The sequence below is a fragment of the Sarcophilus harrisii genome, chromosome 1 (genome assembly GCF_902635505.1).
Source record: "Sarcophilus harrisii chromosome 1, mSarHar1.11, whole genome shotgun sequence".
Taxonomy (NCBI): domain Eukaryota; kingdom Metazoa; phylum Chordata; class Mammalia; order Dasyuromorphia; family Dasyuridae; genus Sarcophilus; species Sarcophilus harrisii.
The window spans coordinates 299,860,177-299,887,784 of NC_045426.1; the positions used below are offsets into that span (position 1 = coordinate 299,860,177).

Genomic DNA, 27,608 nt, shown 5'->3' on the forward strand with positions numbered 1-27,608 from the left:
ATAAAATTACATAAGTTGTTTTCCATTTAATTCTAATCTTACTAACTGGCCAATTCGTGACCAAAGACAAGTCATTTAGGAAAAATTGTAGCCTCGTTATAAAATTCATCTTCCATTCAGCCATTTATGTATTTAGCAAGGTCTGGCTGTAGGCTAGTTTCTTTCTGTTTTTCATCATCTTCCAGAGAAGATGATAAGAAATCTCATCCAGGTCTTAACTATGATAATAATTTTGTCCTGGGAATCATTTGACAGCTGCTTAAATCAAGTCTATCCATTCTATAGTGTAGTTATAATGCTGGAAAGAGCTAATCATATCTTCTCTGCCTTTTTTTGATTGTTCTAAAAGGTTAAGGGGACCCTTTTGGGATAACACAATTCTTTTTTTTTATTTTTTATTTTTATTTAATAGCCTTTTATTTACAGGTTATATGCATGGGTAACTTTATAGCGTTAACAATTGCCAAACCTCTTGTTCCAATTTTTCACCTCTTACCCCCCACCCCCTCCCCTAGATGGCAGGATGACCAGTAGATGTTAAATACATTAAAATATAAATTAGATACACAATAAGTATGCATGACCAAAACATTATTTTGCTGTATAAAAAGAATCAGACTCTGAAATATTGTACAATTAGCTTGTGAAGGAAATCAAAAATGCAGGTGGGCATAAATATAGGGATTGGAAATTCAATGTAATGGTTTTTAGCCATCTCCCAGAGTTCTTTCTCTGGGCGTAGCTGGGATAACACAATTCTTGAAGACAAACCTAGCAGAGACGTATCAACTTGTTTTGCCCATGCAGGCTTTTGTGTTGATTTCACATCATTCTTATGAATAGAGATTGTTTCATTTTTTATAATTGTATCCCCAGGTACCATAACAGAGCTCATGACATGGATTAAACACAGCCTCAATTGGACAGTTTGGAAACTAACATATTTCCAACATGTCATTTCAGTTGTGCCCAATTCTTTGAGATCCCATTTGAGGTTTCCTTGGCAATGGTTCTGAACTTGTCTGCCATTTCCTTCTCCAGCTCATTTTATGGATGAGGAACTGAGGCAAAGAGGGGTAAATGACCTGGCCAGGATCACGATAAGAAGTGTACAATAATGCAAATGAATTTATGCTGCTTTTGGATCTTATTTTCCTAATTTTCGTTATTACTTTAATAAGAGAAAACACACAGTATAAGAAATGGACTACCTAAAATATACTTGGGTAAGAAAAATACTGTTCACCAGCCAGTAAACTGAAAATATTACTGACATGATTTACATTTCTTTCAGAGCTAAAAAGGGAATGCCTATTTCAGTTTGCACAAGGTGAACATACATAGAAAGCAGGTAAAAATTTGTATTACAAGAGGACAGAGTAATTTTTACAGATGGTGGGAGTAATTCTGTCTGAGATTTGGCAAGAAATGAGTGGTGGTAGGACAAGGCATCAAAGAATTCAAGAGCCCAGCACAAGAGGAGTTGAAATGTTCACTTATGAGATCAAGATTAGAAAGAAAGTTAATTGAAGGCAAAATTGGGGTAAAGGCTTAAGAATTACTTAGGAATGGAGAGATTGGGGGTCTAATGTGATTAAGTAGAGGGAAAGGTCAAATAATACATTGTAATCAGATAGAGGAGTATCAGCATTTCTATTTCAGAAATGATGAAATCCAGTGTGAGTGTTACTATGCATAGAACAGGTGGTAACCTTGCACCATGTTACATATCACAAAACATTAATATGTTTCAATGGCCTGGGAATTCACCTGATTTAAATTCCATTGAAAATCTGTTGCTTATTTTCAAGACTGAATTTAGAAAAAAATGGATTGTCTGTCAAAGGTACACTTGTTAATATACAGTTCTCTAAAAGTATAAATTCATGATGAAATGTTTCAAAATTTTGTAAAATCAATGCCCAATCATGTAAAATAAGTGTTTACAATGAAGGAAGACACATTTCACATTTTCAGGGGGTATTTTGAATCTATTTTAAATTTAAATACAAAATGAAAAAAAAGTACCATGTGCACAGTAGAATGTAAAAGAGGATTCAATATAAAGCAATAACTTTCCATTTCAAAAATGCCTATATATTAAACACTATTGTATTCAAAGCTGCTCAGCTTTGTAGATTTCTTTTTCTTTGCTGTGTACTTTTTACTTTATTTTTTCCATCTCCCTTCCCCTCCTCCAAAGGTGGCTACAATTAAATGTATATCTATATAAACACAGACATATGTGTGTGTGTGTGTGTGTGTGTGTGTGTGTGTCTGTCTGTCTGTCTATAAACATTTTTTGGGATTATACATATATACCCATGCACATATGTATAAAACTGTACTATGCTTATTTCTAATACTTGCCCATCTTTTTCTCTGAAGTTAGTTCGCATTTTCCTTCACAAGTCCAAATCTTTCCATGTTTTCCTAAATTAGCTCATCATTTTCTATACCACAGTATAGTATTCTAACTCAATCATATCTTATCTGAAAGATTATCTATGAAAGTTTCCCCTCAATTTTCTGCATTTCTTTTATTCTTGGCTGCATAGGTTTTATTAATATAAGAAAAATTCAATTTAAAATAATGAAAATTATCCATTTAATATTTCAACAGTACTCTCACTTTAAACTATAGTTTATGATATGATATACACTTCCTTTATATCTTTTCCCCCTGGTTTCATTGAAGTTTCTGACCCTTTGTTCTTCCCAATGAATTTTGTTATTATTTTTTCTAACTTAATAATATAATCATTTAGTAATTTAAATGGGATGGCATTAAATAAATAGATTAGTTAGGTAAAACTGTCATTTTTTTTTATTATATTGGCTTTACTTATCCAGAAACAATAAATATTACTTCACTTATTTAGGTAGAATCACTTATATAAAATTGTTTAATTTTTATATTCATGTAGTTTCTGTGTTTTGACAAGTATACTCTCAGGTATTTTATGCTATCTAGCTATTTTAAATAATATTTATTTTCCTCACCCTATTTATATTTTATTTCTCCTCACTCCTCTAATTTACTTCTGCCTGCTACCTTGCTGTCCTATTCCTTAATTTACCCACTCCCTCATTACCTTGCCCTCTTATTTATTTCTGAATTTAGAAGACTTATGTACTCTTCTAGATATATATGATGTTCCCTTTCAATTCTCAATGAGAATAAGGTAATGTTTCAGCTAATTAATTCTTTTTATCTCTTCCTACAGTTTTATTTTATTTTATTTTTAGAATCATCTATCATATTCAGCTCAGCCGAAGCCTTTCTTTCAAGCTATTCAAATAATGGTGACAGTCATGAAAATACTGATATTTTCATATATAAGAAGTAAACAATTTCTCCTTTAGTTTAGTCTTTAATATTTACCTCATATTTCTCCTGAATGTTATATGTCAATTTTTTTCTTAAATTCAGCTGTTTTTTGGGACAAATACCTGAAAGTTTTTCAATTGATTAAATGTCTTTCTCTCTTCCCTCCCTCCCCCCTTTCAGGAACATATTTAATTTGCTGGTTAAGTTTAGGCTTGGTCTTAACCCCAACTCTTTCGCTCTACAGCATATAGTATTCCAAGACCTATGGCCCTTCTAGTGTCTATTAGGTCTTGTGCAAAATTTTTTTTTTTTAATATAACTTTTTATTGACAGAGCCCATGCCTGGATAATTTTTTACAACATTATCCCTTGTACTCACTTCTGTTCCAACTTTTTCCCTTCCTCCTTCCACCCCCTCCCCAGATGGCAAGGAGTCCTATACATGTTAAATATGTCACAGTATATCCTAGATACAATATATGTGTGCAGAACCAAACAGTTCTCTTGTTGCACAGGGAGAATTGGATTCAGAAGGTAAAAATAATCCAGGAAGAAAAACCAAAATGCAAACAGTTTACACTCATTTCCCAGTGTTCTTTCTTTGGATGTAGCTGCTTCTGTCCTTCAATGATCAATTGAAACTGAGTTAGATCTTCTCTTTGTCCAAGAAATCCACTTCCATCAGAATACATCCTCATACAGTATCGTTGTTGAAGTATATAATGATCTCTTGGTTCTGCTCATTTCACTTAGCATCAGGTCATGTAAGTCTCTCCAAGCCTCTCTGTATTCATCCTGCTGGTCATTTCTTATAGAACAATAATATTCCTTAACATTCACATAACACAATTTACTCAACCATTCTCCAATTGATGGGCATCCATTCATTTTCCAGTTTCTAGCTACTACAAACAGGGCTGCCACAAACATTTTGGCACATACAGGTCCCTTTCCCTTCTTTAGTATCTCTTTGGGATATAAGCCCAGTAGTAACATTGTTGATCAAAGGGTATGCACAGTTTGATAACTTTTTGGGCATAATTCCAGATTGCTCTCTGGAATGGTTGGATTAGTTCACAACTCCACCAACAATGTATCAGTGTCCCAGTTTTCCTGCATCCCCTCCAACAATCATCATTATTTTTTCCTGTCATTTTAGCCAATCTGACAGGTGTATAGTGGTATCTCAGAGTTGTCTTAATTTGCATTTCTCTGATCAATAGTTATTTGGAACACTCTTTCATATGAGTGGAAATAGTTTCAATTTCATCATCTGAAAATTGTCTGTTCATATCTTTGACCATTTATCAATTGGAGAATGGCTTGATTTCTTATAAATTAGAGTCAATTCTCTATATATTTTGGAGATGAGGCCTTTATCAGAACCTTTAACTCTGAAAATGTTTTCCCAGTTTGTTGCTTCCCTTCTAATCTTGTTTGCATTAGTTTTGTTTGTACAATGGCTTTTTAATTTGATGTAATCAAAATTTTGTATTTTGTGATCAGTAATGATCTCTAGTTCATCTTTGGTCACAAATTTCTTCCTCCTCCACAAGTCTGAGAGATAAACTATCCTATGTTCCTCTAATTTATTTATAATCTCATTCTTTCTGCCTAAATCATGGACCCATTTTGATCTTATCTCGGTATATGGTGTTAAGTGTGGGTCCATGCCTAATTTCTGCCATACTAATTTCCAGTTAGCCCAGCAGTTTTTGTCAAATAATGAATTCTTATTCCAAAAGTTAGGATCTTTGGGTTTGTCAAACACTAGATTGTTATAGTTGACTATTTTGTCTTTTGAACCTAACCTATTCCACTGATCAACTAATTTATTTCTTAGCCAATACCAAATGGTTTTGGTGACTGCTGCTTTATAATATAGTTTTAGATCAGGTACAGCTAGGCCACCGTCATTTGATTTTTTTTTTCATTAATTCCCTTGAGATTCTCGATCTTTTGTTCTTCCATATGAATTTTGATGTTTTGTGTAATCTTGATAGTGGCTCCATGATCTTTATTTTGTTTTCATTCTTGTTGCTTCCAATAGTTTCCCTTTAATCTGGAAGCTTTGTCAGTTGGTATGATATTACTGTAAGTTTTTCTCCCATGTTCAGTTAAAGCCATCCTTCCATGTTCTCCTGCATTGGCTAGGTCCTTGCTCTTCCTTGCTCTCCTTTCAGGGACTATCTAGTTTTTCCTCACTCCTTCCCATTCAGACTGATGAACAATGCCATTTCTCTCCTTATTACACTGTTTTCTGAGTCACTGGGACTTCTTAATCAATCAGTTAATCTATTAATTTATTCATGCATTTGTGTTTGTATATATTTATTTTTTTCAAAAGATAAAGAAAATAAATCCAGAGATATTTTCCCCTCTTTGCTTTCATACATTGGCAAGGTTTATGGAAAATGCCACCATCATTCTTTTCTCTGCCTCAATGCCTCTGGAACCTAATTCAATTTTGTTCATCCACTAAATATTTCCCATCTCTGCAAGGTGAAATTCCTTCTTTTTCCTTATCCTGTACATTAAATAGCAACAACAAACATTCTGGGTCTTATTGACCAGGAAATTGTTAAAGAAATTAATGACTGAAAAAAGAAAGTAGATTTCTTGGAAAAGAAATCTTCCAAATGCTAGTTGCCTTAACAAATTTCTTTAGTGGTACAATGGGAGCAGAAAGTGAAAGGGGATGATGAGTAAAATGGGTTTTTTCCTGAGAAAATTAGGAGAAGAAAGAAACTACCTCACCTTCCAGTTTTATCTTTGCATAGCAGTGAAGATTCAGGTCATTGCATAGTTCATACTTATAACATCACCACTGTTCTTGCCCTGGGCCATTTTTTGTGCCTATGTTGAAGTGACCTCTGGCATATCTAATAACAATCCACAACACAAACCACTTTGATGATTTCTAGCATGTTCTTTCTTCCTACAAGCCTATATTAGTTTAAGGCTAATTTCAGATTTCCTGGAATTTAGGGAATGCTTTGTATTTCTTAAACTATCCAACTAACCCTAAATACATAGTCCCTCCTCTGGGGTTCTGAATCAGTACCCCCTGTGAGTGGGGCCAGAAGGAGGGTTATAATTATTTGTGTACATTTCCCCCCTTCACTGTCTACTCCCCTCCCTGTCCTTAGTATATTAACTCATTCATTGAGGGTAAAGAGTATTCATTTTTGTCTTTGTATTTCAGGATTTTTTTGCAGTTCTTGTTCATAGTAACCACTTAATAAGTGTTTTTTGAATTGAATTAAGGAAAGAGCTAGGCTGGGCAAGCTAAGGGAAAAGAGTAGGAAGGAAGGCAGGGGGATATACAGTATTTATTTATAGATAGGAGAAAGAATCTACAGAAAACTGACTTTGAAGATAAAAGATATGGTAAATGAGAGATTCTAAGCCAAGGAATGGAAGGAGTCAAGGGCACAAGTGGGGGATCTCGTCAAGGAATGTCACCTTCACATGTGGGAGAAAAGAAAAATAGGATGGGTGTAAATATAGACAGTCTTTGAGGTAGGGAATTAGACAATGAAGAAATTCATAGTAAATAGCCTGATTTTTAATTTCTCTGTAGAATGTGAGTGTCTTAAGGTCAGGGACTGTTTGATTTTTGACTTTGTGTCCTCATTATCTACCATGATACCTAGGAACTAAATAGTATTAAATAAAGGCCTGTTGTGTTGAATTTTTGAATTGAAGGGAGTGGTGTGTAAAGTCGTTGGATACTTGAGAAGAGATTGTATAGTTCTTGTAGGGGAGAATAAGAGAGGGAGTTAAAAGGAAAATAAAAAGCTAAAAATTTCTGATATTTGTATAAAAGCAGGGAGAGTTATTCCTCATTTTGACTTAAAAAAGCAAGATTTTTTAAAAAGGGTTTAGGGTTTATTGGCCAAGCCTGATAGATTTCAATTTTATTTGCAATTTTCCAGCCATCTCATCTCTCACCTCAAAATATACAGTCACTTTTGGTCTTCTTCATGCATGGAATGTTGCAGCTTGGCCGAGTGAAAGTAAATAAATGTAGTTAAGTGCAGACACTTTGATTAGAATGATGTTATACTTTTTTGGGGGGGAGGGGAGGTAAGTGATTCGATTCAGGAGATTCCTTAGTCTGGTTTGTTGCTGCTTTCTGAATTTATTCACCCAAAATATTGTTGTTGTTGTTGTTTTAAACCAGTGACAGTAACTTTTAATTATTCTCCATGTGTGTGCTTCTTTCATAGTTTGTAATGTCCAGGATAGCTCTCTGGAGGACCTTGGGATCAGCCCAAGTCCTTGGTCTTTAAGTTGAGAAGTGAAGGAGGCAGGAGAGCTACCATGTGGCTGGGCAAAGATGGAAACTAGAACCTGGAGTCTGGAGCCTGAAGTCTTCTCTGTGTCTGTGGCTGAAAGCTGTGGCTGAGAGAGCCTTCTGTGTCTGAGACTTCCTTAAGTACCTTAGTACGATTACATCCCTACAGTACCTTGTAGTGCTTGGGCAACCATTACATCACCATAAGCACCATGCTATTCTTGATTCAAGTATGCCTTTTCAGAGTTCCGGCCTTCTACAATAGTTGGAATTGGATAATGGTTTATAGTGGAAATAAAAATGTATTGGTTATGATTTTTTTCTGTCTTACTCTTTCTTGCCCATTATTGTCCAGCAAAATGCATTCATGTAGTTTCCAGTCATCTATGCTCTTCTTTTTATGAGATAAAAATGATTTTTGCACCATCTCTGTATTTCAAGTTCAGGGGAATGGAATAGTATGACCTAAGGAGAGCAGATTTGCAAACTTTGAACACTGTCCAGTTCAGTTACTGTCCTTATTTAACTTTTGAAATGAATATACTATATATATTTTTTCTTCTATTCCTTTATTCCAGTGGCCTTTTCCCACTCCAGAAATCTACAGACTGCAGGAAATAGGAGGTTGGTTGCCTGTGTCCATTTTGGCTTGCCAAGCTAATGCAGGTCATTTGTCTTCTGTGGGCAGGAACAGAGCTGTGTCAGTATATTCTTCTGGCTGACTTTTCCTCCAGTTATGTTTTACACCAATTCAATTCTGAAGCCCTCCTCTCAAAAGTATTTCCCCCTTTAACGTGTTTGGTAATTTAATTCAATTAAGTTCACTTCAAACAATGTTTTACCAGCCCCCCATCTCTCTCTCTCTCTCTCTCTCTCTCTCTCTCTCTCTCTCTCTCTCTCTCACACACACTCTCTCTCTCTCACACACACACACACACACACACACACACACACAAAACCACACTGTGTTGGGGGTTAAGGATACAAAAATGAATTATCATAACCAATATGGTGCTTTAAGATTTATGGGAATGGGAATAACTGAACTTAATTTAAGGAACTGTTATCTTATTTTGTTCTTATAACAATTCCTTGAGTTAGGTTCACTTATTCCCATTTTAAAACTAAGGAAATAAGAGGCTTCGGTTTAGTGACTTTCCCTGGGTCACACACTTAAACCCAGGGCTTTTTACTACACAAAAGTGTAGTGTTATATTTACTACACAAATGTACTTCTCAATAAAATATGGTTCATATCTTTTAAGTAGTTTATAATCCAAAAATGAACATAAGATAGTGACACAAATACAGGATAAATTTGAATATGACTTAAGTGCATAGGAAAAGAACAAAAATTATACCAAGAGAAGAGAGGAAGAAAAAATTACTCCCTAATGTAGCAGGTAGATGTCTCAGTGAATGGAGCACTAAGCCTGGAGCTAGAAAGTACTGACTAAATCCAACCTCCCGTGCTTATTAGCTGTGATCTTGGCAAGTCATTTCATCTTGTTTGCCTCAATTTCTTCATCTGTAAAATGAACTGGAGGAGGAAATGGCAAACTCTTGTATCTTTGAATTGAAGAAAATCCCAGATAAGGTCATGAAAAGTTGTACATGATGAAAATGACTAAATAGCAAGAACTCTAGGGAGGGTAGATTAGAGGTAACAGAAAACTGTTTTATAAGATAAAGATTGAGGCTATTGTGATAGCAAAGGTGATTGATGTCTCTTGAAAAGGACTCTGGTCCTTGCTGCTCTAAATAATAGAGAGTAGACTGAAGTCTAGAGAAATTGAAAGTTTTGGAACTTGGAACTTCTTTAAAATTACCATATTTCATATTTGTCAGTTCTGATTACTCAATTATAATGAGGCTATTAGACTACATTTTCCTATCCCTTTTTCCTTTCTGCTGTTTAGTATTTTTTTACTGTAGCTTCTCAATTTGTATAAAATTGTTAAATAAATTCATATCAAATATGTTTTGACAAATTGCTTTCTGATTTTGGGAAGACATTTGAAAAGAGAAAAAAATTTGAATAAAATAATTCGTTTGAAAATTATCAGAATTCTGGATTAAATTGTATCTGCAGCATCTGTCCTATGATCCTGATGAAATATTAATCTAGGAGATGTTTTGTACTCAAAAGCAATGTAGAGAGATCTCAAGAAAATGATGCTTCAGACTATTAATGGTAGCATAAGAAGACCAAATACTTGACAGTTCCATATATCCACAATTAATAAAATAAAAGATGCTTTAGGAAAATGATGTGTTATTAGTTTAAACATTCAAAGACTTTTTATAGAATGTTAATTGTAACTTATATAGATAAGTTCCAGGACTGAAAAAGCAAAATATACCCCAAAATCTAGATACCAAGTCAGCAGAGCTATTTTTTTTTCAATTTGATACTAGCTAAAATTTATACATAATGGACAAATTAAATGTCATTGGGAACTCTGAACAAAGGAAACTCTTCTGAAATGGTGTGGAGGTAACTTAATGATGAGATAAAGGTTTATCTTTGATATTTAAAGACATTCATCATAAAATGTAATCCCTGAGAATTTAACCTAACATTAGAAATTTTTATTATACCATGGGCATATCACAATACCAATGCAAAAAGAAAGTTAATGCAAAAGGAAAACTAGGGAATAGTAGTAACATAGTAATAATAGTAAATTATTACTAATAATAGTACTAATCAGGTATTTTTGCAGATTAATTAAATTTTATTGTTAGAATTAATCTTAAACATCATCTAGTCTAATCTCTTCATTCTATAATTGTGAAAACTTAAATCTATAGAAGTCAATGATGTAACTTTAGTTAGGTTTTGTATCAAAAGTTTTGTGTCAAAAACAAAGTTTTGGTCAAGTCTCTTGACTCCTAATTAAATGTATCAGGTGCTTCTTAAATTGAATAGATTGTAGTTATACAAGTGGTGTGTGGTTTATTTATAGCTGAGAATTTTGAAGGATTATCTGAGGTTGTTTATCCAGTTTATTGTGAATTCAGTGGCTTTGAAGTGGACATTTTTGAATTTTTTCCATGTAGGATTTGGTACGTTTGAAATGAAAAAGAAATGTCTATGATTTGACTCGGGGAATGAAAAAATTGCCTTTGTTACTGGCTAGCGCTGGGTATGAAGGATAGAGCATTCTTTTATTCAGGGAATTCATACTTGAATGTTATATCTTAGAATCTTAGGGAAGCAAAGAAGAACTTTCTTAGCTATATCAATAGTTACATCTGTTAACAGTCACTTGCAATTGACTTAATTTTAGACATTTATAAAAGACTGAGACTTCCAACAGCCATGTTTAAATTTTTTTTTTTTTAAACCAAAACAGGAAATAAAATAGGTGTTGTTAAAAATGAGTTCAATTTTATCTGGAAAAGGGGGATTGAATTTCTTGATTGTTGAAAATTTCTTATATTCCCATATTGAATAATCTAGATAATTATTTTGAATCAAGAGAAGACAATGAAGTTCTATGAACAGTTTGCTATTTTGAATGAATTAGTGAAAAATCAACAAAAATGAATTTCTTTAATTCTGTGTGCCAAGTGAGATAGTCACTGTCTTCAAAGAATTTAATTTTAATAGTCAAGACAACACAAAGAAGAGTTTGGTGGTCAGGGAAGGGTGTTTTGTTTGGCAATTCATAGATCTAGTAAATGGAGCCATAGGGATATTGATTGGAATGCTCTTTCTTGAAGCATTGGCTTATTGATTTGATTTTAGTATCCAGAGGAAGAGGTAAAAGGGATGAGGGTTGGGAACCCAGACCATGGTTTCTTTAATTAGATTGATCAGGAGGGTGCAATGTCAAGGTAAATGACAAGAAGCTGTCTAGAGTGTAATGTGGAACATTGGTTTTTCCCATGTACCTTACTAGGCAGATGTGTTGTGAATGACTGGGAATTTCATTGAGTATGTTCTCAGGTTTGATGCAATGTATCATTTGAAGATAGTAGTTTCTGAAAGATCTCATCATCTTTAGGGGAAAATGTCAAACACTTTTGGAAAAAGAGGTTTTCATGGTTCATTTCTTTCATGGTTCATTTCATTTCATTTCATGGTTCATATTTTATTTTGATATTGTTAATTAGAGTATTGTTGAATAAAGTTATCTTCTGTGTTTGCATCTAAGAAAAAATTTTAAAATAGTACATGCACATGAGATTCTTTAATGGAAGAGAACCTTTAACATAAGTTTTGCTTTACTGAATAAAAATTTTTCCTAATCCTTAAACATTAAACAGCATATTTTCTATATCTTCCAGTCAGTTGTATGAGTATGAAGATATAATTTGTTATTGAAAATCATCTGAAATTTTGGCTATTACCTTATATTTTATGCATGCATAGACCATTGTCATAGAGATTTTGTAGAACAGAGAACATTGTAATACGGTTTTGTAGTTGTCAACATTTTTGGTTCCTTTTAAATTTTTGCCACTAATCATCACTTTATTGTTAGCCATTAGCCTGCAAATGTTTATCAGTGTGTCTGACTATTGAATTATTGTCCTCAATTTTTTGTAAGTATTTCTAAATACATAGAACTTCTCAAATATTTATTCTAGTATAATTGTTTTTTTGAATTTTATGTTTTTTTATCTATTTAATAAGGAAAAGTTTTGCATAAAATTGAAGTACATATTTATTCCTGTGCTCGTTAGTGTTATTTGGTGTTGCTTAAGTAGGATTTTGGTGGGATCTTGAAAGGGAACAACATGGGAGGGCATGTGTACATGGTAATTTAAGAGGAGGAGGAGACAAAACAATAAAAAGAGAATAGGGAAAAGATTTTTTTGGGGGGAGATCAAAAAGGACTATTTTATTATTATTATTTTTTTAAATAATAGATTTTTATTTTCAAAATATATGCAAAGATAGTTTTCAACATTCACTCTTGCAAAATCTGTTCCAGATTTTTCTCCCTTCCTTTCCCTCACTTCTTCCCCATGACAAGTAATTCAATATTTGTTAAACATATATAATCCTTCTATACATATTTCCACATATGTTATATGACGAAAATCAGATCAAAAAAGAAAAACTGAGGAAGAAAATAAAAAACAAGCAAACAACAAAAAGAGTCAAAATACTATATTGTGATTCATATTCAGCTTAGGGGCAAGATTGAAGCAAAAATTATATAAATGTGGCTAGATAGAGTCCCAAAGAGTCAAAACATTTCTTTTGTTTAAATACTATTATGGGCTAAAATAATTAAATGATTGACCATGTAATGCTTGTGTTCATGTAGGTTTCAAATACTGGTGCCATTCTAACAGGCTAAGTAGGGATTCCTGTGATGGAATATTATCTACCTTTGTGGCTTGGGAGATCTGTTAGCATTACATATATAAAATACTTAGAAAGGATTGCACATATTTAACATATTGAATTGCTTGCTGTCTAGGGAAAGGGGGTAGGGAGAAGGGAATGAGAAAAAATTGGAACACAACGTTTTGCAAGAGTGAACATTGGAAACTATCATTGCATATATTTTTAAAATAAAAAACTATTATTACAAATATTTGTAAATACATTTACTATTTTATGCTTAAACTTATGTTTACCTTCACTTGACTTGTCTTGTAAATATGGTGTCCACACCTTTGTTGTTTGTTGACAATGTAGAAAAAGTAAGTCTGAATTGGCATGATCCTGTTTATTAAGCATTCCAAGGAGTATAGAGATTAAAAGTTTGCCTTGCTATCTTGTTGGTACTACCAATTAACCAAATGCTCCTTCTGTCAAGAAATAACCAGGGCATTTCCTTTCCATGGCTCAGGTTGCTTAAAGTAAGTTATATAAGCAAATTGTGGAATAGAGTTCTGCCAGATAGCAAGTGGCTGCAGTTTTCTTTTTGACCTTAGCAAACCTAGAAAACTGCCATGTATTTGTGTAAAGATGATTAAAAAAAAATCCTTATCTTGATAAGTAACTCTGGGTTTTCATCTGTGACCGCTGTAAAACGAAAAGTGCTTTAGCACCTCATTTTCATCATTCCCATCAGCAGCTGGGAATATTTGTGGCTCAGCAGAGGGAAGGTGGACGGGTCTAACAATGGTTGTCAACTAACCATGCAAACGTACAGGCTCTTCAATTGACCCAGTTCAGGATAGCAGCAGAATTATTGATGACAGGCAGACCACCTTATGTGGCATCTACAGACTTTCAAGGAAGCATCTGAACCATTACAAACAAAAGCTCATTTAAAAACAGAAGGAATAGATTTACTTTACACAAGATTACACTGTTGCTGCTTCACAAATAATAATAAATAGGTTCTATGTTTTTGGAATACATGAAAATAAAATTTCCATCATGGAGCCTGTTTTAAAGCTGCCAAGTTCCCATTTCTTAATTATAAATGTCAGCATATTTAAATTTTTTTTCTTTGTTTATTTTTAGATCTGGGACTTTTCAAAGAAAGGTACTTTACAGATTCAAAGTCATTTAAAATATATTTAAAACATAATTCCTTTGTCCCAGATGTTTATGAGTAAGTAAACAATTTCTTGTCCACCTTCCCCAAGGTGAATAATTAGGATAGTAGAAGAGAATGCTGATTTTATTTTAATTTTTTTTCTTGTGTAACTTCAGGAGAGTTACTGATTTGAGGAAAAAAATTGTGTGTATTGATCAGGTTTTAATTCTCATTTTCATATTTTTATGTAAATTATTTCTAGAGGCAGAGAAATGCAAAGAACACTGGACTTGGAGTGAAGAAACTTGATCAGATCTATGCTAATTCAGTGCTCTGTTGGATAATGGCATCCCTTTTTCTTTAGCCAGATTGTACTAGTTGCTATCTTCCATTATCTTCTAATTTAGTCCTCTTTCAGTGTCATTCTGTTCTACATATTTGTAATGGACTCCATTCCCCATAGAACACAGATCTAGTGAAACTCCTTCATTCCTGCAGGGCACAATTCAAAAGGCATTTCTTTCATAAAGGCTTATTTGACTCTACTGGTGAAATCCTAAAATTCCTTTTTAGTGGTCCTTTGCACTTGACTCACTTTTCCTTGTCTCATTGTTTATTTATTCTCATTTCAGATGTCTTGTATTCACAATTTTCAGAAACTAGGAGCTATAAGAAGTTATAACATTATGGCAACTCTTGTTCAAAGTCCATCAGATGCAGTGAATTATTGCATGTGGTCTTTTGGGCTATCAATATTTATTCATTTCTGCAGTTGTATTTTGCTGTAAGGGTTTGCATGGTTTAATGGGTAGGAATACTGAACTAGTTGAGAGATCATCTGTGATACTTGTATGTGTTGGCTAAGACACTAACTTCTCTGGAAATCAAGCAAGACTTAAAAAAAACTTCTTGATGTGTTTTGATGGACAAAATTTCCAAACTGTTGAAAAAAGAGATTATGTAATCTAAAAAAAAATTAGTCAGATCAAAAGATGTATGAAGATTTGGGCTTATGTTCATTGGGTTGAATTGCATTTGTTGAATTGGGTTTTTTGAAAATTGATAATTTATGTATGGTATATATGGTAACAATTAAGTACTTCTAAGTATAGCATTAATCCCAGAACATCTCAATTCTCATTCTTGTATAAATTCTTGTATAAATAGGAATATACAGTATATCTTTTGCAGGAATGAATTTACCTCCTTAGCCATTATAACACCAATGAAGGAATCCATCCATGACTGTAATAAGTGGAGGTAATTTGTTAATAATAGCACAGGCTGAATCATAATGGGTCAGAATTTTTGCCAGCTTGAAACTGATTAAGATAGTTATTTCTGATAAAATATTTATTTTGTTCCCATCTTATAAACCTTTACTTCTTTGAGTTAATATTATAAAATACTACTATTAATAAGGTTTTGCTATTGGATTTCTATTTTCCTGGTGGTCTCTAAGCCTACTCTGCCTAGTGAAAGTCTTGTAATCCTTTGGAATGAGTTTTATTTTTCAGCCTGGCTTTTATAAAGTTTTTTAAGATTAGATTTCTAGGTATTATTTACTGACTTTCTTGTATTTAGTGACTTTACCATGCTGGGACCCATGAGTCCAGTACTGACTCTTCTTAAATTTAGATATTTCTTTTTTTTCTTGGTTTTTCAATAATTTTCAATTAGCAATACACTTGTTCATATCTATATCTGTAGCAATATCTATCTTAAAAAGATACCTCTCATATTCTGGGAGTACTTTTTCTTTTCATCAAAATAGTCTTGTAAATAATAATAGTAATTATATTTTGTTTTTATCTGGCACTTCTTGAAGGACTTCATAGATTTTTCCTCTCACAGTAATCTTTACAACATACCCATGAAGTAGGTTGTCAGATATTGTAAACTTCAGAGAACTATGATCTTTTTTATGGTAATAATAACAAACATGTATGTTGTTATTCTCAAATGTTATTTTATATTTAATATGTTGTATATGTTTTCAAAGCAAACATTTTTATATTATGAGTGCTTCAAACTATTGTTCAATCTTTCCAAGTATCCAGCTTGAATAGTGAGTATATATTTATAAATAGTGTCTCCCTTCTGCTTGTGTTCTAACAGTGGATAGCTTTCAAGCATGTTGTCCACATAGCAGTTGGGAAAATCAAGTGAAAAGGTAAAAGTATTTGGGCAAAGAGGATAGAGGACCCATATTCTTTTTTTAAAAAGGCATAATAAATTCATTTTACATAAATAAAGAGGCTTTCTTTTAGTGAAAAATTCAGTAGAAAACATCTGTTTTTGATTTATTTTACTCAAAAGTAGAATCTACTTTTTAGTAAAAATGTTTGTAGAAACAGAATCCTTTAAGAAAACATCCTTAAGAAAACAAAAGTAAAAAGCTCAACACCAAATCTGAAGCAAGAAAAATTTACCATGCAACATTATTGGCAGAAAAGCCCATTTCTGATGGCTAGCAGTTTCTGAGTTTCTTAAGACAGTAACATGGAAGACACTTAAAATTGCTTTACATAGTTAATCATATATTAATATAGTATTATAACTGGTAGTTTGTCTAAATGCCTTCCACTTAATTGAGCAGGTGTAAGGTAGTTATTGGTCCTTTGCCCTTTTGATTTCCCTTTTCATCCATCAGTCAGTCTGAATCTGTGCTCATCTGTAAGTAGTGATAATTCATTATTCTTTGCAGCTTCATAATCATATGATGACAACGCCTGACTTTCCTACTTTCCACTGGATTCCTTCAAGTCATTGAAGGCAGGAATAATATCCGTGTTACTTGTTGAAGGAAAGCAAAAGGTGGTAACTGCAAATGATGAGGAAGTGAAGATATTTAATATAGAAGTTGCGGAAGACTGATTGTTATTAGATACGAAGGCAGATGGAAAATTCCCAAGTTGTTTTTGCAGGTCTAGCATGTACTGATAGCACTGAGCATACTAAGTCATCTGGGCTTCCACAAAGTCATTCAGGCAGCAAAGATGGTGTGCATATATACTAGTAATTCCTTCTAGAAGGAATCTGGTAATCTCTGCTTGATTGTCAAATTCATTCTGAATTATTTTTAATGGAGATCCCGTATTCTTAACCAATAGTTTCAATTTACCTTCTTCCTAATTCTTTTGTCTTCTTAGTAGTTATTTAGTATAATTTTAATTCTTAGTGTATTTTATAATTGAAGTTCTTGTCCTAATATTGCTTTTTGGGCTAGTAGCTCTATGATAAGAGATTTTTCTTATTTTCCATCTCTTGTATATTTGGCTGTAAATATTATTATTATTATTATTTTTCTTTTATCAATGTAAATTCTAAGCTTTTAGAGGGTAAGGACCATATACCTATTCTGCCTGAATGTCTTTTTTTTTTTTTTAAATTGTGAAAGCAATACTCTTAGAGTGAGAGGACTTTGATTTCACAGTCTCTGACTAGAACATTTTATATAACAGTTACCTTTGCTCTACAATTCACACAGATCAGTGGAACTTACAAGGTTAACACAGCTATCTAGAACTGAAGGAAATGGTAGTGGATTTCCACCCTAGAAATGCTGTCTACTCTCCTAGAGCCCTAAAGATTTTTCTGGAGGTGCTCTTTTTCCTTTTGTTGTTCAAGAAAACATTCCTTTTGTGAGGCTGAGTAGTAATGGAGTACTAATTTATGAAAATTTTGTGCTACAGTCTTGTCTCATGTGCCATGGAGAATGCTTGGATACAGGGTGTGTGTGGGAAATAAGAACAGAATACAAAATGGGGTTCTAATATCTAAGATTTAATGCCTTTGGGGAGGGGTTTATCACCTATAATTAATTATTTTCATGAGTGATTTGATATGTTCACATTATTTTCCTGGCCTTGGCTATGAAATGGGGAAAACAGGTTGCTTTGCAACTGAATTTACCGGGTGACTAATCAGATGGAGTTTATAAAAGAAATAGTATAACGATAGCAATAGGAGAGTGCACTAAAAACCAGAGAAACTTTTTATGTGTTTCTCTTTCTGGGCAGCAGAAATTAAAAATTGCATAGAAAAATGTAACAAAAGGTCAAGGAGAAATTTAAGCAATTGCATTTTTTATCTGCTTAGTTCTCCCACCTTTATAGGAGAAAAAATGCAAAGGAGAGTTAAACAATTTTTATTCCTTGTGATTGATAGAGGAAAAAAGCTGTTACTCAATTTCCTGAATTTTCTCAATTTTTCTGTATAGGTTAAACTCATCAGATTTGCATTCTGATGATGATTATGACTTGTGACCCTCAGAGCAGTCAGATACTGATTATCTGGCCCAGTGGAGCGCATCATGCTGCTCTCTAACAATTAGGAGTCCTAAGAAAATAATGGAAAGAGGTCTCTTTTGGAGATGGAAAAGAGTTTGGATTTAAGAAAGAATTGTAAAGGAAGAAAAGCCAAGTACAAAGATGGAAGGAAAAGTCTGAGAATAGAGTTGATCAGAAAGGAAAGATGTTAAGTACTCAGGTGACTACAGTATTTTCATATACTATGAGGTTAGTGCTTTGAATATCATCATCCTCACTTCATAGAGGAGGGAACTTAATTCAAATTTTTCTTCTGAATGACTTAGTTTTTTGGGACAATGATGTTATCCTAATCAGCATTAAGTGGCAGTTCCTCCTTAACTACCTAAATCTCATTCCATCTCCTCTTCTCCATCAGATTGTGTCTCTTACTAATCTTCATTTTTGTCCTATTGTCTGGCTGCTCCTTTACCTACCCATGCATCTCCTATCCTTAAAAAAATCTCGAACCTTCCATTCTGGCTTGTTATTGTCCTATATCTCTCCTTGAATTACCAATTGCTTATTTGACATATATAGTATATGTCTATGTATTATATATATATCTAGATATAAATATATATATATATATATAGATTGTATTCAACATATCCCAAAATGAACTCATATTTTCTCTCCAAAACTTCCCCCCTTAAAAGCTTCCCTTTTAATGTCATCACCCATCTTCAAGAGAGATGTATGAGGTCGTTGGGGATAATTAACCCCTTTGGTGTGAGGGATTGCTGAGCCCTCTCCAGGCTGCCCTTCCATCTTTGTTGTCTACCTGTCATTCAATCTTAGTTGTGGCTCCAAGAAATTGTAGCATTTGCAAAAGCCACACCCTGGTCAAACTCTCAGCAGTCCTCAGACTTGGGGGTGAGCTAAGGGGATGTCTGCCTCAAGCATGGGAAGACTTTTCTTGGCTGAATGGCAGAGTAGCAATTGGTTCCACAGGCTAGAAAGGCAGTCAAAGCAGGCTCTGTGAAGTGCTGAGAGCTTGGTGAGATCTTGGAGACACTAAAGTTACTTACTGTATCCCAGACCATCACTAGACTTTTGTCATTGGACTGTGATGACTCTGGAAGAATCTGAGTCTCTGGAAGAAAGTGAAACTGATAACTGTGCAACTCCCCTTTGCTTGAATCCAGTTCACATGGAAGTCAATATATTACCTGTGGTATCATTGGTTGTCTTTGAAAACTAAAGATGATCAATTTTATTGGCAAGAGAACTACTACCCTCCTAGTTTCACAAACCCACAACCTCAGTATTATCCTTTACTCTTCACTTATATTCGCCTCACATGTCTGTGACTGACAAATATCTTTTGTATATATCCCCTTTACAACATTTATAGTTTCTCTCTTTTATATCCCTTTCTTTCAACTCACAAACTTTTCTTCCCTCCAGAATCTTTTTTCTGCCTCCCTTCCTTCTTTCCCTTCCTTCACTCTTTTTTTCCTTCCCTCCCCCTTTCCCTTTGTTTGCTTTTGTAGGACGATTATAGTTGAGCATTTTTACAACTTACTGATTTTTACTATTCTTTTGAATCATAATCTTGGTACTTATGATCATTTCCTTTTTTTGATTAAAATGTTTGATTGTTGCTTATTCACGTATAATGTCATGTTCTTGATCTAAGAAATATGATGCTGTATTTATTCTTGCTGGGGAATGGGGGTAGATGCTTTTGTAGCATTTTGTTGTGCAGTTTTGAGACTTGGGCCTTTGCAGATATCCTGAAAGAACTCATTAGTTTTGTTTCAAGTAATTATTCTTACAGAGCAGTGTTGTCTATGTTACTTAGTAGTTCATCCTGACACTGAGGCAGTAGTAATTTAGAAACTTTAATTATTGAACTAATTTGCAAAGATTTCACAGGCATTTGCAATTTACTTGATGTTTTGTTTTGTCTTCCTGCTGTTTTAAAGCTATCGGCAATAGTTGTTCAAGATATATATTTATGTAAGATTCATCTGATAGGTCAAGGTTAATTAATATGCATTTATCCCCAGTGCAATTTTTCTTTTGTGGAAGAGTATTGGTATTTGTTACTGTTACTTTAATTTTTTTAATGGTCTCTGATCATATGAAATATGCTTTGCCCTTTTCAGGTGGTTAGAGAGGCTCATATATTTTGTGATCTTTATTCTCTAATTATTTTTTGGATAATGTATGAAAAGTACTATATAAATATGAGTGATCATTTTTACTGCCATTAGTATTCATAAATGGCTATGATGTTGATGAGGTTTAGATTTAGGGATCTAAAATGAAATTAGGATTTCTGGTGGTCAGGGAGTTAAATGATAAGGTTTAGTGGCAGGTTCGGGGTTCAGGGAACCAAATGGAGAGGTTTGCTTTCCTGCAACCCCTTGGGATTTGGCGCAAGGATAGGGAGTTTTGGGGACCCCCTTCTGGCAGTGCAGAGGTTCTCTGTAAAAGAATTTACAGACCTGAAAACCAAGATTGATAAAAGGGTTTATTATGGGGATTGGAAATAACGTTAGAGGCTATTAAATTTAAAAAAAAAAAAGGAAATAACGTTAGAAATCCTGACAGAGAGGCATAAAGTCTGGTTAGGGAAATAGGTGAGGGTAAAGAGAGGATGGCACTGGAAAGAGTATTCCAGTGGACAAGGGCCCTTAGCATGCCAAGCATGGAGCTGGCATGTTTGAAACCTCTGCCGAGAGAGCTTTACTTTGGCTCTTTTTATAATGAGAGCTTTAGCTGAAGGGGGCCCATGGGTGGAGTCCCAAGTTGGCTCCTCCCTGGGTTTTAGCTTGAGCTAGAATTTGAGTTGAATTCAATGAGTTTCAGGACTGAGCCTACCCGACCCAGACAACAAGGGTGAAACTGTTTGTCCCTTGGGGCAGGGTCCCTCATTGAGGTAGAGTTGAAGAAGATTTTCTTCTTCAAGGATTTTCAGAGTTTAGGGGCCCCTCTTCAATGACATCTGCAGTATGTAACATTTTTTTGACAACAGTCTCTATATAATACTTTTCCTCATATATATTAAAAGTAAGTCACTGGAGGATAATTAGAATTTACTTTAGGATATAAGTTCTTTGATGGCAGTGATTGTCTTTTTGCTTATATTTTTATACCCAAGGCTTAGCACAGTGCCAGGTACATAATAAGCTCTTAATAAAATGTTTGTTGACTGGTTTTGAAAAATTCCCATCATTGTTTGTGGTGTTATATTTAGAGCAGATACTTCATGATTTCTTTGTTTTGTTTTGATGATGATGTAACTATACGGCAAGCAAAAGAATAAGATTTGCTGGTTGTCAAATCCAGTAGTTATTTTAGTGTGCTAGATGAAATGAAAATTAAATATAATTATAAAATCCTTTTGATGAATCTATTTTACATCATTTGAACTCTGACACATTTAATAGAAGAAAATAATTTTCATGAAATATGTCTAAAAGCATACAAATATCTTAAATTAAAAAATGCCCTATGGTAAATTCTTCATGATCAAGAATGATATGAAGAATGGAATATTCCTTAATCACTTATTCTGGCATATAGAGTATTGTCACATATACCACATATTGATTTATAGTTTTCAAATAATTAAAATGTAATAAAAAGCAAATTTAATATGAAATATTTCCTGAGAAATTTTTACCTGTCTTCTTCTCTTTGGTGATTTGAAAACATATCAGGATATTTCAGGTGTTCAGGTTCATCATTATGCATACCAGTCACTGTCCTTGATATATGTGGGCATACTATGTAATGGAGATCCCTTTGTAAAAGAACAGAACCTTGGTGAGAATTTATTTATTTAGGTTTATTCCCTTATACTTCAGATTTCACTCTGAGTATTAGTTTAAGAAAAGGCCCTACACTTCTCTATCAATGTCACATTCAATTCTGACACTTTTGTTTATACTAACATTTTCCTAATCATCTCTCTTAAAAGAAAAAGAATTTTGGAAGATAAATATGTTCTATCAGAAGTTTATTTTGTTACCATTATTTTCTGCATAAAAATGGGAAAGCAAAAAAGTGCTTTAGAAGGAAACCAAAAATAATGGAGCCATCTGGTTACAGATTATTCTTAGTAGTCAGATAATTTTGTTTTATTTTAAGTTTAAAAACATGTAATAGACCTTTTTTTTTTTATCTCATATATCAAGTTATATCGTTCTTTATATTTGAAGATGTTACTATTGAACCTTCTTAGTTGAACATATATTTTCTTCTCCAACACTAGTAATAGACTTGTGGTTATTTATCTATCACTTTCTCTGTTTTACCTGTGACCAGTCATACATATTTATGAGGCAGCTAGTTGTAGACTGGGTTATGTCTATGCTGCAAAGCAAAGCTATCTTGCCAACAGGAGATTTGATCTTGTTTTTGCTCATGTATAAAAAATAACTTTTTTTCAAGGTGATATTTCTAAGGCCATCATTTTCCCACCTCAGATCATTAGGCTTTATTTTGTATTTTTATGATCTTGTGTGTTTGTATGTATTTCCTTTTGAAAGTATGTGGTATGTAACATTTTATGATCAAAGTCTAGAAACAATACTTATCTTTGTGTATTTTAAAAGTAAGCCATTGTACATGAGAACATAAGATCCTTGATGGTAGGGACCATCTTTCTTTCTGCTTATTCTTGTCTACCCAGGGCTTAGCACATGGTAAACTCAATAAATAATTATATAATAATACTATAAATTATATAAAAATAAATAATTAAGAAACTTTTTGACTGACAATAAGGATAATTTTTTTTTGAAAATTACCATCCTTGTTTATAGTGTTGAATGTGGAGCAGTGTTGATATAGTGCTGATTTTTTTGATAGTTTTAAAATCTGTTTTTGAAAGGAATTCAGAATTTTATCCCCTTTCCTCATTTCCATATAGAAAGCCGAAGAGAAAAAAAAAATGACATGCTATTAATTGTAAAAATAAAACATTGAGACAAATGTATGTAAAGAATGTATTTTAATTATTTCACCTGTCTATGAGGATGTTTCCATATTTTTAACTGTGATATATTGTGTTCTGCAATTAGCAAGATAGAATCTATCATTCCAAAGACCTATGCCCCCTATTATAGAGATTCTTAACCTTCAGTCCATATATCCCAAAGCTTCTGTAGCTAAATTTCAAGGGGTCTTTGAACTTGAATGGGAAAAAATATTGCATCTTTATTTTCACTAAACTGTGACTGAAATTTAGCATTTCTGTCAAATAATATTGACAATACATAGATATCATCACATTTTCAAAAGGTCTATGGCACAAAAAAGGTTAAGAACTTCTTTTCTGGTATTTCCTTATAGTTTCAGTTATGCCTTACCATTCAGTTTTGCAGCATTTTTCCTGGAATTAATGTATCTTTCTAATTCCAATGAGGACACACAGCCATTAAGGTTTATTGTGCTCTACCTGAGAGGTCTAGGTGCGTGTGTGTGTGTGTGTGTGTGTGTGTGTGTGTGTGTGTGTGTGTAAGTAAGTAAATAATGCTTCCTGGTGGTTCCTGAGGCCTTATCAGGAGTTCATGAGGTCAAAATTATTTTAAAGATTACATTTAGACAATATTTGCCTATTAAAATAATCACTTCTCAGAGCAGCTAGGTATGCAATGGATAGAGCACCAGCCCTGAAGTTTGGAGTACTTGAGTTCAAATCTTGTTTCAGATATTTAACACTTCCTAGCTGTGTGACCTGGGCAAGTCACTTAACCCCAATTGCCTCAGCATAAAAAAATAAAATAAAGATACTTCTCTCATTTTCCAACTACAAGTCTATGTGAGATTAATATTGTATTTTGTAACAGACTGAATGCCAAAACCGAAATGAGAATCTGGACTTCTATTAAGCTATACATCAAAGAAATATGCAAATGTATAACATTCTTTTCTTACTAAATTCTTTTATGTTGGAAAATATTTTTAATAATGTTGTTTATATTAACATGGCATGGGTTTCCTATTATTTTAAGTGAATTGATACATTTAAATGATCTATTTTAATTTCTATTTTGGCTAATATGAGTAGTTACAATTCATATAAACAAAAGCTCTTTGGGATGCTCAGTAATTTTTAAGAGTACAAAGGGATCCTGATACTAAAAAGTTTAAAAATTCAATATAATAAACATTTTTAAGTGCTTACTATGTCAGGTACCACTAAATATAGGGAATACAAAGAAGAAAAAGAAAGCCCTTTTAGACCTTTCAATCTAATGGGGAAAGGCAGCAAACAAAAAGAAGCTGGAAAAATGGGAGAAGTGAGACACACAAAGAGTACTTTGGGATGTTATTCTGTGGAGTTGAAATCAAGCAAATGGAAAATGGAGTAAGCCAAAGCTTCTTAAGCTCTGGGTTGCAATACCATATGGGGGTGTGTGTAGCTGAATATGGGGGTGGCAAAAAAAATTGTCAATAGTAAAAGGCATTCTATTCTCCACCAAGATTTAATCCTTAATGTAAAAAACAAACACATCTATCTCATTAGAATGCGAATTTGCTTTCATCTTTAATAAATGGTAAAATTATATGCTTCTCTAATAATTGTTTTAAAATAAATTTCTGTATGATTTATTATCAGTAAATTTTTTATTTGTTTTTCTGTTTTACATATCTGTATACCTGGGATTGTATAAAAATTTCTTGTGTGAAAAAGTGGAAGAAATTTAAAAAGCCCTGAAGTAAGCTAAAAATTCAGTTTCTATAGTGTAAAAAGAAACTTTGGGAAGTTTTTGGTGCTTCACCATCAAGTTCTTGAATTAGATGGGAAAGAGGACTAGATAGAGTGTAGAATTTGAATTCAGGAAGACCTTAAAGTGTCTCAAATACTTAGTAGTCATGTAATCGGGGTTGAATTATTCTTCCAGATTTATATTTCCCATTTATAAAATCAGGATGATAATAGAACCTATTGATAAAGTCTAGATTTAGGGAACCAAAATGAGATTAGGGTTCCTAGTGGTCAGGCAGTTAAATGATAAGGTCTAGTGGCAGGTTTATTATAGAGATTGAGAAGTAAGGTTAGAAATCCTGACAGAGAGGCATAAAGTCTGGTTAGGAAATAGGTGAGGATAAAGAGAGGGTAGCACTGGAAAAGAATATTCCTGTGGACAAAGGTCCTTGGCATAGCAAGCATGGCACAGCTGGCATGTTTGAAACCTCTGCAAAGAGAGGATTTTAGATTGGCTCTTTTATAATAGGAGCTTTGGCTACCAGCTGAAGGGAATTTGTGGGTGGAGTTCTACAATCTGGGATTCAGCTTAAACTGAATTTGAATAGAATTCAATAAGTTTTAGGACTGAATGGTCCCCTCCTCTCCCCCTCCCCCTCCCCATAACAACAGTGAAATTGTTTGTCTCTCCTGGTGGGGTCCCTCACTGAGGCAGAATTGAAGGAGCTTTTCTCCTTCAAGGATTTTTAGAGTTTGGGATCCTTTTTTAATTATCTCACAGTGTTATTGTATGGATCAAATGAGATAAAGTGCTCCAGTAATAAATGAATAAGGCAGTTATTAAGTACTTAACTAAATGCAGAGAGTACTGTGCTAAGTACACATAAAATATAGGAAATAATTGAAAGGTAAGACAGTGAGAACTTGCATTCTAGTGAAGGAAATAATAAATACGCAAATATAAGCTATCATTATTCAGTTTATTTCCTTTAAAACAAGAAAATATTTTAATTTCTTTGGCTATATCATTCTTTTTTTCAGAAATCTTAAGTGATTCTAGCATTTTGCTCATTGAAGAAAGTTGAGATTTCTTTTTCTGACATTCAAGACTTTTCATAATTTGGTACTGTGTTCTCTATTCTTGTTTATTAAAAACAATCTCTTTAGAAGAGTTAAATAAAGAAAAAATACTAGGCATAGGATCTAACTTCCAAAAATAGTAAATATAGCATTTAAAATAACTAGATTTAAAATAAAGGATTATCTGATTAGGAATCCTGATTAATAGTGAGAGTTAAAATTCCATAAGTGATCTCATTATAGTGTAAACTTATTATAAAATATTTTCCCTCAAATCTTAATTGTTCATTTACTTAAAAAGCAGTGTTGGATGTATAATTTCATATGCATCTGTACTTTCTTTGGAAGTTGTTATAATGTTATTAGTCTCATGATATCAGACCAGAGAAAATCAGCACATGTTGTAGAAAGAATATTGGGTTTATAGTTATTTCACGTGGATTTAAATTCTGTGTCATCTTGCTCTCTGGGTAAATTGGGCATGCCCCTTAACTTCTGTACCTTAAAAATGAGATAATTAGGCCAGATGATTTCTAATATCCCTTCTGGCTCTAAATCTGAGAATACTCTCCTCCAAACATACTACTAAACTCATCTACTTGTTTCTTCTCTTGCTTTTTACTTAAAACAGCCCAGCTTCTTTACTTTGAAATATAGACAGATATTCAGTAGGCAAAGTCCAACTTAAATTCAACCTCCTCTTTTAAGAAAAAAAAAAAAACAACAACAAAAAAACAACTCCTGCGTTCATTAGTCAGGATCTAACTTGCTTTGACTTCATATAATGTTTAATACTGTTTTTTGTTTTGTTTTGTTTCCTACTCAATTGTATAAGTTCTATACAAGGAAGGACAATCTCTTAAATATATTTTTTTTACAAAATTTTTCTTATTTTAGGTTTTGTTAAAGGCTTGATACACAATAGCAATTCAGTGCATATTTGTTAAATGAATTGAAGTTTTCCTCCCGTTGATGTATAGTTTTATCCTCTACACTTACCTAATACTAAGATAATTAAAATTGCTTTACTGAACAAGTGAAATCTATGAACACTGAATGAGTACACCTTAAATAGTAGGCAGAATATTTTTTTAAGTCTTAGGAACTTATTCAAAATGATTATGGCCTTCCTGAGATATTTATTTCTTTTCTGTGTCTACTTTTGCCTTTTACATTGTTGCTATTCTGTTACATTGTGGGATAGTCTTCAGAAAAGTGAATTACTTGATTTTAACAGGTAATTATTAATAAAGCTAAAATCAAAGAAGCAACCATTGGTGGTAGTTTAGCTGCCAACAAATAAATGACTTGTTAGTTTCATTAAAGAGCAGCCCCAAGAATTGTTATGCCACAATTCTCTTTAACTGTTCTGACTTGGTTTCCCTGCACTAGTTTCTCTTATCTCAGTTTCCTTAACTGTTCTGTCTCAATTCCTTAAAACTGTAAAAACTCCTTCTGGTCC

The 27,608-nt window shown here is 33.2% G+C and overlaps 1 protein-coding gene and 1 pseudogene across 6 annotated transcripts in view; one reads left to right on the plus strand and one right to left on the minus strand.

Moving 5' to 3' along the window:
• The window catches only part of SNX29 (sorting nexin 29), a 629,780-nt gene that overhangs the window by 179,049 nt on the left and 423,123 nt on the right, over positions 1–27,608 (plus strand). The window lies entirely within an intron of this gene.
• Positions 16,507–19,442, minus strand: LOC111719351 (annotated as a pseudogene).